Raw genomic sequence first — 13,274 nt, forward strand, 5'->3', positions numbered from 1 at the left:
GACGATTTGGGTCACTGGAGGACGTTACACTTCTAATTTTGGTTTCAAACTGAAAAAGTTTAAGAACCCCTGGTATAAAGCAATGATTTATATATACACTAGATGACTGACGGGGTGCCATTCATGCTGTTCACAGCGTAGTAGCCAGGGCAACAAAAAAAACGGAAAAGATGAGCCTCGCTCATCAACGCTCTATACCCACTACAATGTTTACTTTATGCATCTATATCATATCACTGAGGCTACCTTTACATTATATTATGTGAGCAAAACATACAAATACAAAAATATGTAAAAACATTTTTCTTAAAGTATCATTTCTAGACAGTACCTAATGTTACTGTCCCCACTATGACAAAAATACATGTCATTGTGTGCTTGAAACATTTAATTGAAATACTGTAGAATTCCATTTATTCCTTTGGAGGACTGCTTCTTCTAAGGAAAATCAATATGGTCGTCCAGTGACTTCAAAGCCTCTCATTGGCCAATATATAGCATCTGCAATCTAGAGTTTATATACATCCCTAGTATAAACACTAGAGGATTGACAGGGGCTGCTGTTTTGAAGCCACTATGCAGCCATTTTTGTATTCCTCCACCATTGTAAAAAATATATATATATATTCCTGTGTACATTAGTTTTGCAAACAACATTTTATTACAGACACCTTAATGCATACTTTGAACTTAAACATTTTAATACAAAAAAAAAACATCAAAATTCACAAAGAAATGTTTATTTGGACACAACAATCAACATTTTGCAATGGCCAGCTCAGTCTCCGGACATGAAACCCAGGAAAAGCTGCGGTTTGAATAGAAGAGGGTAGTCCATAAGTGCAGACAAAGGATTTCAAGGATCTGGAAGGATTCTGTATGTAGGAATGGTCTAAGATCCCTCCCAATGTGTTCTCCAACTCATAAAACATTTTAGAAAGGTTCAGTGCCATTATCCTCGCAGGGTGAGGTATTGAAAGGTATTGAAAACGGGGGTGTCAATATTTTTTTAATAAAAAAGTATTACTTGTTATTAAACGATCTCTTTCTCTGAATTAGTATAAAATAATATAATTTCCAAACATTTTCCAGCATACAATATAATTTAGTATTTGAATTGTTTATTTTATACGGTTATTTTGAAGGGTGTGAATAATTTCAACCCCACCGTACATCATTGGGTAGACATACTCAGGTGCTGAAAAGACAGAGCACTAATTCAACTGAAAAGCACGCTCAGGTCAGTGGTATGACACAAAAAAAAATGCTATTTTTCTATTCCATATGTCATTGTTAAGCAATGTCGTTATGGTTACTGTACCCATAGAGACCTAATTAATTTACTACTAATATAGTTTTAATGGTAATCATCTGGCAAGTCCTTACAAAACTCAATCTAGCTAATATTTTATAGAACACAAGATAACAAACCGTAACCTGATAAGACAAATACAATCTAAAAAAGATAACAGCCTCATTTGCAACTGTTTAAATATCAAAGCGGCTTGCTTGCAAAAAGATCTGCTGAATAATGTTTGTGTTAGTCTTTACACAGTATGGTTGCTATGGCGTTATGCTGCTTGGTGTACTACAAGCCTCCACATTTGTGTTGTGTACAGTATATTGTATTATGTGGTTTATTTTGTGGTGGGAGCTTTGTGGGCAGGAGGGGATGGGGCGAAAGGAGAAAGCATGGCGTCAACGGCTTTTCAGATTCTCCCATTTACAGACTGGAAATGCATGCAACTGTTGTTTGTTTAAAGGAAGCAGGGTTGGGGTTTATTTCAAATGTGTCAGTTTTGTCAAATAACATTTCCTCTGTGGTGATGTGTGGGAGTAAAAAACAGTGCCAGCAGGACCAGAGTAGAAATAACAGATAAAAACAAGGATCTGCTGAGACCCTCAGTAAATTTAATAAATATTGGACAAAAACTGAAAAAAAGCTTGTTGTCAGAACAACAAAGGATGTCCAAACTGGATTAGGTGCTGTCCAGACAGGTAGTAGCACTGTCTTCACCATGATCCTCCTGAGAAAGAAATAGAGGAAAACAGAAGACGGGGTAGCTTTGTTTAGGCAGTGGCATGGCACCAAATAAGCTCTGGCCCAATCCTAATGTCAACCTTAAGTCCTCATGCCCTTTGCACTTTGGAGATCACATCTCACTGGAAAACCTTGAGGAATATTGGTTTTTCAGTTTAACTCCTGAATTAAATTGGAAATTGTATTGACCCAATCTGTAATGGAAGTGTTTATGCAGTATACATGATTCTATGTTGACACAGACAGAAGGCTACTTACTGCCTGCTGACACAGATATAATTCTGACAACTGGAAGCCTCTCCTGTGAGGCAAGCCTACCAGGTTGTAGTAGAATGTTTTTTACAATACCCAAATGGCATTTTGTATATTTTATTTAACGATGGGATAAGAGCCACTTTGTATATACCAATGCAGGATCAATGTAATTAACCCATTACATCTTATGATTGTCAGATTACTGTTTGTGTTATCTATTTGTAGTGGGAGTCGTGTTTGAAAATGTATGTTTATGTATCCTGATATTATTGATGTTCTGGGAGTAATTGTTTTATCATAACAAACCATGTTTAACCTGAGTTCATGTTGCAATGACAGATTAGTCCAAATTATTCATTTTACAGATTTCAATCAAATCAAATTGAAAGTAATCAGTGCTATTAATTGAATCTGTCTTGAAACATGAACATGGTAATTGTGATAATTGGTTGCTATGCTACATGTAAATTGATACTCCACCATGTGTTTTAAATGGTGCCTTGCATTGAAAATAGTCTATAAAGTGGGTGGAGGAACATTGCTTAATAAATTTATTTTGAAAATGCAGTGTAAGGTGTTCTGCACTTAAAAAATATGATATAAGTTTTCTAATCATCCTTCTCTTAAAGATCATACCGCATTTGGGTAAACAGCACAACTATTCACCACAGCGTCTGTTATTGTTTTTGTTGAGAGTAGCGTCTGGCAGAATGGTGAGAAAAAAAATGCTGTACATATTCTTCTGTTTATCCCACATGCAATGACGTCAGAGTGGGGGAAAAAACTGTTTGTTGTTTGCAGTAACATCTTTGTTGTTGTAATATCCAAAAATGGATGTGGCAGTTTTACCAGGGTGTACTAGCTTTAAAGCGGCAATCAGCAGTAGAAACAATAAGAGTTCTGCACGCCCTGTTTCTGTACAAATCTGAGGGATGGGGCTAGAGAAATGTAACCACGCTCAAATTCATAGACAGAGCTATGGATGCAAGGACTGACCATCCATGGTGTAAAACATTGTAGTTTTAACCATGTTTTGAGGTTATATAGTAGTTAACATTTACTTTGTTTACAAACATTGGAGTAAAACAAGTTAATATTTTGGGTTCTGATGCAGCACAACAGTTGAACTACACTCATGAGACATTTATAAGTTATATTTTTCAAGAATGTACACAAGTTGTTTGGTATTTGGTATTTATTAGGATCCCCATTAGCCGCTGCAAAAGCATCAGCTACTCTTCCTGGGGTCCACATAAACATGACATAATACATAGCACAGAACATTATTAGTCAAGGACTGAAATACATAAATGTGAAATGTCACACGTATCAGTACATACACACAATATCTAGGTCTAATACAGTGCAAATTGCAATACAACATATATAAAATATCTGTGCTTTTTTATTGGTTTTATTGCTAGCTTGCTTTACCTAGGGTGGCAGAGAGTTCCATGTAGCCATGGCTCTATTTAATACTGTGTGTTTCCCAGACTCTGTTTTGGACCTGGGGACTGTGAAGAGACCTCTGGTTGCATGTCTTGTGCTCTAACGATGAGAGTCCAAACTGTGTGCCAACTGGTTGAACAGACAGTTCGGTACCTTCAACACATCAATACCTCGCACAAAAACCAATAGTGATGCAGTCAATCTCTCCTCAACTTTGAGCCATGCATGTTGCTGACACTTTCCCGCCATGTATATCTAAGTGAGATACGTGCTGCTTTGTTTTGGACCAACTGCAATTTACCTACAGTATGTCCTCCTTTGCCACACATGACTACACAGCTGGGCAGTAGTCCAGGTGTGACAACTAGGGCCTGTAGGACGTGTCTGGTTGACTGAGATGTCAAGAAGGCAGAGCAATGCCCTATCATGGAGAAGACCTCTTCCCATTTTAGCAACCATTGAGTCTATAGGTTTTGACCATGATAGCTTGCTATCTAGGGTTACACCCAGCAGTTTAGTCTTCTCTTATCAGCAACATTATTCAATAATAGATCTAAATAAGGTTTAGCGTTGAGCGAGTGATTTGTACCAAAAATGATGCTTTTAGTTTTTCAAATATTTATCACTAGCCTGTTGCTAGTTACCCATTCTAAAACAGACTAGAGCTCTATGTTTGGTGTCTCAGTTATTTATTTTACTGTTGCAGCCGACGTGTAATCTGTTGAGTCGTCAGCGTACATAGACAGACAGGCTTTATTCAAGGTTAGTTTGTAAAAACAGAAAACAAATTATTGCACTGCCCACTGCCCTGCGGTACACCACACTCAACTGAATTTGCATGAGATAGTCTTCCATTAACGAAAACCCTCTGTGTTCTTTTAGATAGGTAACTCTCAATCCATAATAAGGCATATAGGTTATGATTAATGACATCACAAACTGCACTGAAGTCTAACGAAACAGCTCCCACAATCTACTTACTTTCAATTTCTTTCGGCCAATCATCAGTCATTTGAGTCAGTGGCGAGCATGTTGAGTGCCCTTCCCTATAAGCTCCCGAGTGGCGCAGCGGTCTAAAGCACTGCAACGCAGTTCTAGCGGCGTCACTACAGACCTGGGCTGTATCACAACCGGCCAAGATCGGGAGTCCCATAGGGGGAGCACAAGCGTCGTCTGGGTTAGTGGATGGTTGGCCTGGGAAGGCTGTCATTGTAAATAATAATTTGTTCTGACTTGCCTAGTTAACTATAATAACTATGTATTTGATCAAACACAATTTTTCCCTAAGTTTGCTTAGCACTTGTAAAAGTCTGATTGGTCAGCCTATTCTTGGGTAGCAGAATAACCTTTGCCTACCCCATGTCTGAGGGCACACGCCTTCTGCTTAAATTTAAGATGTGGCAAACAGGATTCACAATGTATTCCGCTACAAACCTCAGCAATTTACCATCTAGGTTGTCGGTACGAGGTGGTTTGTCCTTATTTATAGATAGCAACAATATTTTCACCTCTCAAATCTACAGTGCTTGTCTTTCATTATTTGGTCCATTATGCATGAATATGAAGGCTGAGCATTTGTTTTTTGCATGTCATGCCAAAATTGTCAACAAAAAAGTTATTAAAGTGGTTGGCAATATCAAAAGGGTTTTGTTATGAGCAAGCCATCTGCCTCAATGAAAGATGGATCCGAGTTTGCTTTCTTGCCGAGAATTGAATTTAAAAAACTCCAGAGCTTATTACTATAATTATTTATGTATCTTTTTTCCATAGTAGTTTCTTCTTCTTTTTATTTAGTTTAGTCATGTGATTTCTCAATTATCTCTATGTCTGCCAGTCTGCTGTGTTGTCAGACTCATTTTCTATTCCCTTTGCCTCATCTATCTCATCCATACTGTTTTTCAATTCATAATTTATCCATGGGGATTTGGCAGTTCTAACAATCAGTTTCTTGATGGCTGCATGCCTATCAGTAACCGGAAGAAGCAGTTTCATAAATACTGCAGCGTCCGGATCCTTCTCACTACACACATCAGACCAACAAATATTTTTCACATCTTCGACAAAGGAATCATTGCAAAAGCTCTTGTATGATTGTTTATACACAATTTTAATTGCAGACTTTGGAACTTTGGTTTTTCTAGATTTGGCTATTATATTATGATCACTAAATCTGATGGGTGTGGATACTGCTTTAGAGCATATTTCTGCAGGATTAGTAAAGATGTGATCAATACACGTGAATGATGTCGTTCCTGTTCTGTTTGTAAATGCCTTGGTAGGTAGACTGATGACTTGAACCAGATTGAAGGTGCTGGTTACAGCTTGGAGCTTCTTTTTGAGTGGGCACATGAGCATTTTTGGTATGTTATTAGGATCCCCATTAGCTGTTGCAAAAGTAGTAGCTACTCTTCCTGGGGTCCATACAAAACATGAAACATGACATAATACAGAACAGTGGTTCCCAAACCTTTTCCCAAACCCGAACTCCTTCAAACATTCAACCTCCAGCTGCGTACCCCCTCTAGCACCAGGGTCAGCGCACTCTCAAATTACGAGTTGTTGTCACAACCCGGGTCGTGGGAAGTGACAAAGAGCTCTTACAGGATCAGGGCAGAAATAATAATAATTCATAATTTTGCTCTTTATTTAGCCATCTTACATATAAAACCTTATTTGTTCATAAAAAATGGTGAATAACTCACCACAGCTTAATGAGAAGAGTGTGCTTGAAAGGAAGCACATATCTCTGCAATGTTGCGTTATATTGGAGAGTGTCTCAGTGTTTTTTCACACACAGTCTGTGCCTGTATTTAGTTTTCATGCTAGTGAGGGCCGAGAATCCACTCTCACACACTGAAGGTACATGGTTGCAAAGAGAATCAGTGTCTTAACAGCGAGATTTGCCAAGGCAGGATACTCTGAGCGCAACCCAATCTAGCAGTGGCTTCTGATTAAATTATATTTTCACAAAACCGCTTGTTGAAATTTTTATGAGGCTCTTTTCTTCAGATATGGTTAAGTGGACTGGAGGCAGGGCATGAAAGGGATAACGAACCCAGTTGTTTGTGTCATCCGTTTCGAGAAAGTACAGTTGAAGTCGGAAGTTTACATACACTTAGGTTGGAGTCATTAAAACTTGTTTTTCAACCACTCCACAAATTTCTTGTTAACAAACTATAGTTTCGGCAAGTCGGTTAGGACATCTACTTTGTGCATGACACAAGTAATTCTTCCAACAACTGTTTACAGAAAGATTATTTCACCTATAATTCACTGTATCACAATTCCAGTGGGTCAGAAGTCTACATACACTAAGTTGACTGTGCCTTTAAACAACTTGGAAAATTCCAGAAAATTATGGCATGGCTTTAGAAGCTTCTGACATTATTTGAGTCAATTGGAGGTGTACCTGTGGATGTATTTCAAGGCCTACCTTCAAAGTCGGTGCCTCTGCTTGACATGGGAAAATAAAAAGAAATCATCCAAGACCTCAGAAAAAAATTGTAGACCTCTACAAGTCTGGTTCATCCTTGGGAGCACTTTCCAAACGCCTGAAGATAACACGTTCATCTGTCCAAAAAAATAGCACGCAAGTATAAACACAATGGGACCACCCACCCGTCATACCGCTCAGGAAGGAGACGCGTTCTGTCTCCTAGAGATGAACGTACTTTGGTGTGAAAAGTGCAAATCAATCCCAGAACAACAGCAAAGGACCTTGTGAAGATGCTGGAGGAAACAGATGCAAAAGTATCTACAGTGGGGAGAACAAGTATTTGAAACACTGCCGATTTTGCAGGTTTTCCTACTTGCAAAGCATGTAGAGGTCTGTAATTGTTTATCATAGGTACACTTCAACTGTGAGAGACGGAATTTAAAACAAAAATCCAGAAAATCACATTGTATATCCACAGAGTCCTATAGCGACATAACCTGAAAGGCCGCTCGGCAAGGAAGAAGCCACTGCTCCAAAAAAGCCTTAAAGACAGACTACGGTTTGCAACTGCACATGGGGACAAAGATTGTACTTTTTGGAGAAATGTCTTCTGGTCTGATGAAACAAAAATACAACTGTGTGGCCATAATGACCATTGTTTTGTTTGGAGGAAAAAGGGGGAGGCTTGCAAGCCGAAGAACACAAGTGAAGGTATTGGAATGGCCATCACAAAGCCCTGACCTCAGTCCTACAGAAAATGTGTGGGCAGAACTGAAAAAGTGTGTGCGAGCAATGAGGCCTACAAACCCAACTCGGTTACACCAGCTCTGCCAGGAGGAATGGGCCAAAATTCACCCAACTTATTGTGGGAAGCTTGTGGAAGGCTACCTGAAATGTTTGACCCGAGTTTAACAATTTAAAGGCAATGCTACCAAATACTAATTGAGTGTATGTAAACTTCTGACCCACTGGGAATGTGATGAAAGAAATAAAAGCTGAAATACATAATTCACTCTACTATTATTCTGACACTTCACATTCTTATAATAAAGTGGTGATCCTAACTAACCTAAGACAGAGAATTCCTACTTGAATTAAGTGTCAGGAATTGTGAAAAACTGAGTTAAAATGTATTTGGCTAAGGTGTATGTAAACTTCCGACTTCAACTGTACCTGCGTAATTGCGCACCCAACTCACTCAGGTGCTTCGCCATATCACATTTGACATTGTCCGTAACCTTGAGTTCATTTGCACACAAACAATCATACAATGATGGAAAGACCTGTGTGTTGTCTTTGTTAATACAGACAGAGAATAGCTCCAACTTCTTAATTATAGCCTCAATTTTGTCAAGCACATTGAATATAGTAGCAGAGAGTCCCTGTAATTCTAGATTCAGATCATTCAGAGAAAAAACATCACCCAGGTAGGCCAGTCGTGTGAGAAACTCGTCATCACGCAAGCGGTCAGACAAGTGAAAATTATGGTCAGTAAAGAAAACTTTAAGCTTGTCTCTCAATAAAAAAAACTTGTCAATACTTTGTCCCTTGATAACTAGTGCACTTCTGTATGTTGTTCGGGGGCCTTGCTTTAACAAAGTTAACAATTTTCACTGTAGTGTCCAAAACGTCTTTCAAGCTGTCAGGCATTCCCTTGGCAGCATTATCCTCTCGGTGGATGCTGCAGTATACCCAAGTGGCGTCGGGAGCAACTCCACTATGTCTCACTGTCATGGCTTTTGCACCATCAGTACAGATACCAACACATCTTGACCACCAAAGTCCATTTGATGTCACAAAGCTGTCCAGTACTTAAAAAATATCCTCTCATGTTGTTCTGGTTTCCAGTGGTTTGCAGAAGAGGAGATCCTCCTTATTTGATCCCCCATAAACATAACGATACCCAGAGCTGTGCCAGGCCCGCCACGTCCGTTGACTCATCCACACTGCTTCTTAACACAGCGCGCATCCAACCCGGAAGCCAGCCACACCAACGTGTCAGAGGAAACACTGTGCACCTGGCATCCTTGGTTAGCGCGCACTGCGCCCGGCCCACCAAAGGAGTCGCTGGTGCGCGATGAGACAAGGACATCCCTACCAGCCATGCCCTCCCTAACCCGGACAAAGCTAGGCCAATTGTGCGTCGCCCCACGGACCTCCCGGTCCCGGCCGGTTACGACAGAGCCTGGGGCGTGAACCCAGAGTCTCTGATAGCACAGCTGGCGCTGCAGTACAGCACCCTTAACCACTGCACCACCCGGGAGGCCACTGTACGCTTTCTTGAATTTGTTCTGGATTTGGGGACTGTGAAAATACCTCTCGTGGCATGTCTGGTGGGGTAAGTGTGTGTGTCAGAGCTGTGCGTAAGTTGACTATGCAAACTATTTGGGATTTTCAACACATGAATGTTTCTTACAAAATTAAGAAGTGATGCAGTAAGTCTCTCCTCAACTCTTAGGTCAAGAGACAAATAAAAGCCATATCTCAGACTGGCCAATAAAAAGAAAAGATTAAGATGGGCAAGAGAACACAGACACTGGACAGAGGAACTCTGCCTAGAAGGCCAGCATCCCGGAGTCGCCTCTTCACTGTTGATGTTGAGACTGGTGTTTTTTTACGGGTACTATTTAATGAAGCTGCCAGTTGAGGACTCGTGAGGCCTCTGTTTCTCAAACTAGACACTCTAGAAATAGACTGACACATTTCAGAATAATGTTCTTTGTTTTTTGGCCAAACCCAGAAATGCTGATGCTCCAGATACGCAATTAGTCTAAAAAAGGCCAGTTTTATTGCTTCTTTAATCAGCACTACAGTTTTCAGCTGTGCTAACATAATTTCAAAAGGGTTTTCTAATGATCAATTAGCCTTTTAAAATTATAAACTTGGATTAGATAACACAACGTTCCATTTGAACACAGGAGTGATGGTTGCTGATAATGGGCCTCTGTACGCCTATGTAGATATTCCATAAAAAAAATCTGCTGTTTCCAGCTACAATAGTAATTTACAACATTAACAATGTCTATACTGTATTTCTGATCAATTTGATGTTATTTTAATGGACAAAAAATGTGCTTTTCTTTCAAAAACAAGGAAATGTCTAAGTGACCCAAACTTTTGAACGGTAGTGTACCTCTATGTTAAAATCACAAACATTATCAAATATTATTCCAAATACTGATTTTTAGCATTTGGTGGTCTAGAGCAACTATCCTACGAGAATGAGATCCTCTCTCTGCCTAACAGGAATATGACTCTGGATTTTCATGGCAACTACTCTTCCATTTGCATTTCTATCTTTCCAACATATATAACCATGTATAGCTACTAATGCATCATCACATTAGTGATCTAAGTGTGTTTCAGAGATGGCCAGAATATGAATGTTTTCTGACGTTAGTAAGATGTCATTTTCATGAACCTTGTTTCTCAGGCTACGTATGTTATTATGGGATTTTTTTTGGTCCTTTTCTGGGTTGCTTGTTTGTTTTTAGTGCTATTCTGAGAAGCTGATCCAGAATAGACATGCCAGTGACATTTACATTTGAGTTAATGGTACTGAGTGGGCTGCCCACAGTGGGCTTCTTCTTAAGGCACACGGTTTCATTGTAATTTGTGGAATTAAATTCTATGTGCATATAATTATTGCAGACAATACCCTCGGAGCTAACAGTTAAAGGAACATAGATTAGGTTACTTACATTTAATGCACTTCTATTTCTCTTGGATATAATATAATTTCCATGTCCTCTGTTGCTTATTATGACAGGGAGGACTGGAGCACTAACAAAACCAGAGCGAGCGTCAGTCTCTTAAGCAGTTTACTATGTTGATTAAGATAATCCTGGAACCACTGTGGTTAGGGTGAATCCCATCTCTTTTAAAGATTGTTGGTTGCTCCCACAGAAAGTCAAAATTGTCACAAAAGGAGACATTCCTGTCTTTGCAGAGTTATTCAAAAACTCATTCCGAACCCCTTCTATAGCATGGCAGGGGGCCAGAGATGACTGTTCTCTTCCCTGTGCAAACAAGGCTGATCGAGAGAATGTTGTAGTCCTTCTTCAGTTCCTCATATTGCCGAAAGCGAATGTCATTAAATCCAACGTGAGTGACAATGGTGACAATATTAGAGAAGTTGGCTAGAACTTTAGGCAGGGGGGTGTTGATGTCTTGGACATAGGAGCCTTGGTGACAGTGGACCTTGGTCGGCCCTTCAGAACTGAAATTCTGTGTGTCTGGGCTGCATTGAGGTACTTGGAAAGCCCATCTTGTTTTTCCCGCAGCTGAGCTAGCAGCCGGAGAATTTCTTCCCCAAGCTGCTTGATGATGATACATTTGGAATAGACAAATAATTTATGTCCATTCATCAGTTCCATCTTATTTGACTCATCTTACGTAGATATCATCTCATACCTAGTGCATTTGAGCCCAGATGTAGACATAAATACCACACTGGTGTTTTGTCTCTAGCAATGCTAGCGTTATCTTGCTCTGTTAGCATGATTGTGTTTTTTTAGCAGGAATCCGGGACACAAACTTGCGGTCCCAGCCGAAAAAGCTAACATCATTGCGAAATCCTTAGCTATCAAAAGTTCCAATGGTTAAAGATTGTCATGTTCTGACCTTAGTTCCTTTGTTTTTGTCTTTGTTTTAGTATGGTCAGGGCATGAGTTGGGGTGGGCAGTTTATATTTATTTTTCTATGTTGGTTTTTGAGTTCGGCCTAGTATGGTTCTCAATCAGAGGCAGTTGTCAGTTGTAGTCCCTGATTGAGAATCATACTTAGGTAGCCTGGGTTTCACTTTTGATGGGTGTTTGTTTCCGTGTGAGTGTTTGGGCCACACTGTACTGTTTCGTTTTGTTCACATCGTTTATTGTTTTGTTCCAGTGTTCAGTTTGTTTATTAAAAAGACATGAACACTTACCACGCTGCAAAATTGGTCCTCCTCTCTATCTCCAGATGACATCCGTTACAGAAACACCCACCACCAAAGGACAAAGCAGCGTGGTAACGAGCAACAGCAGGAGAGGCAGCGATATTTGGAGAACTGGACTTGGGAGGAGATTCTGGATGGCAAAGGACCCTGGGCACAGCCAGGGGAATATCGCCGCCCCAAAGCAGAGCTGGAGGCAGCGAAAGCAGAGAGGCGCCGGTATGAGGAGGCAGCACGGCAGCGCGGCTGGAAGCTCGAGAGGCAGCCCCAAAAATGTATTGGGGGGGGGAACACGGAGAGTGTGGCGAAGTCAGGTAGGAGACCTGTGCCAACTTCCCGTGCTTACCGTGGAGAGAGAGGGCGTCGTACTGGTCAGGCACCGTGTTATGCGGTGGAGCGCGTGCTTAGCCCGGTGCGCTACATCCCAGCTCCCCGTATCGGCCGGGCTAGAGTGGGCAATGAGCCAGGTGCCATGAAGCCGGCTCTGCGCATCTGGTCCCCAGTACGTCTCCTTGGGCCGGCGTACATGGCACCAGCCTTACGCATGGTGTCCCCGGTTCGCCAGCACAGCCCAGTGCGGGCTATTCCACCTCGCCGCACTGGCCTGGCTACGGGGAGAATTCAACCAGGTAAGGTTGGGCAGGCTCGGTGCTCAAGAGCTCCAGTGCGCCTTCACGGTCCGGTCTATCCGGTGCCACCTCCACGCAGCAGCCCTCCGGTGGCAGCCCCCCGCAACAGGCTGTCTCTTCATCTTCTCCCTACAGGTGCTCCCGCCTGTCCAGCGCTGCCAGAGCCTTCCTGCTGCCCAGCGCTGCCAGAGTCTCCAGTCTGTCCTGAGCCGCCAGAGTCTCCCGTCTGTCCTGAGCCGCCAGAGTCTCCCGTCTGTCCTGAGCCGCCAGAGTCTCCCGTCTGTCCTGAGCCGCCAGAGTCTCCCGTCTGTCCTGAGCCGCCAGAGTCTCCCTGAGCACATCTACATTCCCACAGGGATAAGGGACTGGCTGCTGACTTGGGCACACACAGCTGTCATCACTGGACATCTCTCTGAAAAGTAATGGTGGCCCACCTTGGCACAGGATGTTATTCTCCATGGCAACTCCTGTTCTGTGTGTGCGCCCAAACTATTGGTTATGTGTTTCATGTCCAGATGCTACTCTTGTTTT

The sequence above is a fragment of the Oncorhynchus clarkii genome, chromosome 30 (assembly GCF_045791955.1).
Source record: "Oncorhynchus clarkii lewisi isolate Uvic-CL-2024 chromosome 30, UVic_Ocla_1.0, whole genome shotgun sequence".
Taxonomy (NCBI): Eukaryota; Metazoa; Chordata; class Actinopteri; order Salmoniformes; family Salmonidae; genus Oncorhynchus; species Oncorhynchus clarkii.